This window comes from Chrysochloris asiatica, unplaced genomic scaffold (assembly GCF_000296735.1).
Source record: "Chrysochloris asiatica unplaced genomic scaffold, ChrAsi1.0 scaffold00078, whole genome shotgun sequence".
NCBI classification, from domain to species: Eukaryota; Metazoa; Chordata; class Mammalia; order Afrosoricida; family Chrysochloridae; genus Chrysochloris; species Chrysochloris asiatica.
In genome coordinates, this window is record NW_006408596.1 from 9,146,977 (window position 1) to 9,151,962 (window position 4,986).

Here is a 4,986-nt window from a genome sequence, read left to right on the forward strand (position 1 = left end):
TCACCATCCCCAGCAGAGAAAACTTTAATAACTGTAGTCCATAGTGTAGTTCTGCATGAGACTGGCAAATTAACCAAGACAGCCAACGGAATACAATCCAGCAGAGGGCATGATGGGGCGGATGACTGGGAGGGTGGTGGGCAAAGAGACGAGGCAGCTGGGAATCTAATTAGCTAGGGCTTCTCCTTTCTGAGCTGTTCAGCTCCAAGCTGCCTCCTGACTCATGACACATTGAAAATGAAATCATTAGGAAGCACATAAACACAGTCCCTTGTTAGAAATGGATCCCCAGCAGGCTTAATTGGAAGACAAGAAATGGGGAGGGGGTGCACGGGAAGAAAGGGAGAGAGATGGTGGGAGGCAGTTGATTGTGGGCCCCCTGCACACATGGTAGCTTGCTAAAGTGGGTATTTTTGAAGCAATTGAGGTTTCCTCCACTTCTCTGCCTTCATTCCTCTCCACCTACTTATGAATGGTAGAGCATCAGTTCTCAGCAAGGAAGGCTGACATACTCTCGTGTACAGAAATTAGTTATAAAAGGTGGTAAAAGCCAACACAATGTGGTAAAAGTTATAAACAGTCTTAAAAATACCAAATCCTGGCTGCTGTCTTGATTTTCCTTCAATTCTTTTTTTTAAAAAATTAAAATAGATTCGAGTTGCGTCTCTAATATTATCATTCTGTGGCACTTACATTCCAACATTCTGTCTTCCATTGGAGCGAAGACAAACCAGCTATCAGATACGGCTCACAATACCATCAATCTCATCTCCCAACCCATTTCTGTTTGTTCTTTACTTTCTATTCCCTTCTCCCTTTGACTTAAAAAAAAATGTGTTTTGGCCTTTGAGATCCACACAGCATAGGGATAGTGACAAGGAGCTTTGAAGTCAGATAGAACTGAGTTCTAATCCATCTTTGGACGTTCAGTAGGTCTGGGATATTAAGCAAGTAAGTGAACCTCTCTGAGTTTCAGTCTTCCTCCCTTCTTCAGCCAGTCATTGGCCTCTCAGCATGTGGACTCTGAGCTGTGCTGAAAAACTAGGACCCTAATGCCTGGGCCAGCAGCCTCACACATTTGTTGTGGAGACCTAGAGAGATAAAGGATACAGAGGTTCTTTGTAAGTATGAATCACTACATGCAGAGATACTTCTATGGCCTAGGCTAATTGCAAATATTATGTGCATTTCATTGATCATCTATGACTGCCTCCCTGCTGATCCCAGATGGGAGATCTGGCTACAGTGGATGAGTGACAGAACCTCTTGATTGCCTACCTACCAGACATTCACCCTTCCCTCCTTTCCAGCACAACACCTATTTGACCAGCATTCCCAACAACCTAGTGCTTGAAGTAAGATTGTACCCCTCACAGCCCTAGGGGAGGGGTGAATCTTGATAATCTAAGCCAATCAGAGTAATTCCATGATTGGCTGGAATCATGGGCATATGGCACAATTTGACCAATGAAACATGTAGGAAGTCTGCTAGGGGCTTCTGGGAACTCTACCTCTTGTTCTTCAAAAGTCTGTGTCTTTGGACAATGTTGATTTCTGATACTTGGAACTGCTGTAGCCATCTTGTAAGTGTGAAGGAACAAGCCTAGGAATCAAAGCTAGCCAGGGAGACTTTGAGACTCTCAATGTCGTTGAGCCTTGGAATGAGTCCTGGAGCAGCCATACCTTGAGATAGTTTGATATTCTGGTGACAATTCATCCTGCATTGCCTGGAATGGTCCTAGCTTACACTCCTTCCAGTATACTGCCTGATGTGGCATTTGTTCTGAACAAAAGTTTCTTGGTTTAGATGATACATTTAAAGTCTCCCTACTGGTAACAGGAAGTCTTGATTGTCACTGCAGGATAATGCATTGGACCACAAGATTGGTTTGAACTGCAAGTTTGGTGGTTCAAATCCACCAACTGCTACTTAGAAACCCTACACAGCATCGCTATGAGTCTGAACTGACTGAGCAGAACTTAACAATGACCTATAATAAGTACCCTTACTATTTAAGCAATTTTGAGTTAGGCTTATTTTACACAGTCAAATATTTTAATACAATGTGGATACATACATATGCAGGCTTAGTCACAAAGATAAGCACATACATGAGTGTCCTAACACCTAGAGTGAATGCCTCATAGTAACTTTAAAGTTTTCTGTGCTTTCTCTTCTTCCTTCCTTTGTAAACATCATTGTTGTGGAAACACAAAGAACATGATAGAGAAACAAGAGTGGCATTACAATCTTAGAAATCATCTTCTCCCCAATGTCTCAGGAATCTTGAAGGTAGAAAGAGCTGAGTGCATTTCCTGGACCTACATACTATGCAGGAGAGCTTCAAAAAGTTCATGGAAAAATTCCATTGTCTTTTTATCCTGTTTTTCCACAGACATTTTGAAGCTCCCTCATATTTTCTCTAGTGTCTCAAGCAGCAAAACCCAGACCCCGCTGCAAGCTATAACTCTTCAATGTTCCCCAAAGTCACAGGTCCACTGTCCAGAGATGCAGCTATAATGTTCTGACACTCTCCTTCATCCGCCCTTTCCCCAGTCTCTTCATTTTAATGGCTTCAATTTGCCAATTTGCCAGCTCTCTTCCCTTCCAACATGCTCAGCAGGGCAGGGATTGCTTGGTCACTGTCACCAAGAAAACGGAGCAGTATGCTGATGTCGCGTGTCGAACAAGTGCCCCATTAGGTTTTCTATCATCTGGTGAGCCTGGTCCATTAGTGTGAATGATTTGACACAAGGTTTCAAGGTAAACCTGGCAGGCAGACGTTTCATGTGAAAACAAAGGCAAGTTAGAACATTCTTGCCTGCCCAGTCTGAAAATGGTCCTTGCAGGTAAACTATCTTATATTCTGATGCCTGATGTGGCACTGTAGGATCAGCACTGGACTATGAACCACAAGGTCAGTAGTTCAAATCCACCAGCTGCTCTTAGAAACCCTATACAGGGTCACTATGAGTTGGAACCAAGTGTTTAAACCCAACCTCTTACCATCCCAAGGTCAGACATATCTGAATTTGGAGATTAAAATCAAGTAACTTAGAAGACACAGATATTACTACCCCTCTTCCAAATCCCTGAAATGGGTACGTTTCTATGTTGACATCAGAAGTCTTGAAAATGTTCATTCTAAACAAATCAATGAGCTAAACTAGTAAAAAATTATTTGTCTTGAGCACTGTGCTGTTGTTTTTTTAAAGCTCCCATAACCCCTGTTTATTACAAAGGAGAACCCTCCTCCATGTGGTGGGCTCATCAGTAGAATTTCTGATAGTTAGCACGGACACCTGGGCCCCCAAACTTCTTGGATTCCTAGTGAAAGGGATCAGCTACCAGCAGGGTCCAATTGTACTAGATGAGGAGGTCTTTGATCTCTTTCTTAGAACCCTCATCTACTTATTTCTGGTAATAGGCAACTGAAGCTTTGGAGATGGACTAGCAGGCTGTATAAATCTGGGCCACATGGCCACCCCCTTTCACAGGAATGTCCACACCTGTGAACCGCTCTTTGCCCAGATATAGAACAGGGTCCAGTAGCTTGTATTAAAACGTGCGTGGCTTAAGCATCTCCAAGCATTGCCCCGTTTGCAGTGCGCAATGGCTGTGGTGGTGTTCTTGCATTTGAAGACTTGTATGAACTGCAGCAGACCCTCGTACTGGTGGCTTAGATGAGAGGTCCTCACTGCACAGTGCAGCAACCAGAAGAGGAAGGCATTATGTTCTTTTAAGATGTATCTATATAGAATCAAAGTGACAGCAACAACTCAAAAGAATATATAGGAACCCTAGTGGGCCATGAGTCTAGGTTACTGGGGAAGGAACAACTTAGAATAGGTGGGTGAGGATGGTTGTGCAACTCAAAGAATGTAATCAATGTTACTGAAACAGTCAAAATAGTGTAAGTTTTGCACTGCATATTCACAACAATTTTTTTTTTTTTTTTTTACATGTTCATACCCTTTGAAATAGTCATTAATGCTGTTCACATAGTATTTCTGGTTCACTGTCTGGCAGGAACGTGGTAGAATTGAACTTCATAGTCTCCTAGTTGTTGGCAGTCTAACTGGTCTGGCCAATGAGTTGTAACAGAGAGAGACTGTATAATGCAACTTTCAGGCCAAAGAATCCAACTGTCAATATAACCCCCTGCAGAGAGCCGCTTCCTTCTGCCATGTGACCACCAGTGTTGAAGGTCATAGCAGCTCCATCGGCTTAGTTTCCAGCATGACAGGACATAAAGCACAAGCCTGCTGGACATGCAGGGGAAGTGAGAAGCACAAATGTGTTGGTTGAAGATTCTGTTAGTTACATTGAGACTAATACACTCTTTGACCTAGCATGGCCATTTCTAGAATTACATCTGAATGAAACACTTCTATACATTGATGCATGCTGATGGATATTAATCACAAAATTACTTGGGACACCAAACCTGATCCATTGCCGTAGAGTCAATTCTGACTCACAGTTACTCTATGGGATAGATAAGAACTGTCCCATAGGGTTTTCAAAATTTATGGAAGCTGATTTTCTTATCTTTCTTCTGCATAGTGGTGGATTTGAACTGCCAACATTTGGGTTAGTAGCCAGGTAGTTTCCCACTGTGCCACTAGGGATCCTTGCTTAGGACACACATAAAAAACATATGGTAAGTGAACAAACAAGATGGCGGAGAGGGTGGAAGTGCAGTGAGGAGCTCTGTCAGCAACAACACAGAATACTGGACCAAGCAGACTCAGGGGATAGTGCCAGAACTCTGAACCACATATAAAGGAATGTTTAGAATGTTGGAAGGCTTACAGCTAGGGGAGCTTGTAGCAGAAGCAAGAAATCCATTGCTTTCTAATCCAAGACACTTAGCTCATCTTGGGAGAGACCTAGTGGAGGAAGAATCAGAGCAGCCATGGACACCTGACAGAACTGTGGAGATAAATAAAAGTGTGGTCATTCTTTTTTTTTTTTTTTTTTTT

General features: G+C 42.7%; 1 pseudogene; it reads right to left on the reverse strand.

The window, feature by feature from the left end:
* Positions 1-3,271: 3,271 nt before the first annotated feature.
* Positions 3,272-4,457, reverse strand: LOC102819265 (annotated as a pseudogene).
* Between the last annotated feature and the right edge of the window lie 529 nt (positions 4,458-4,986).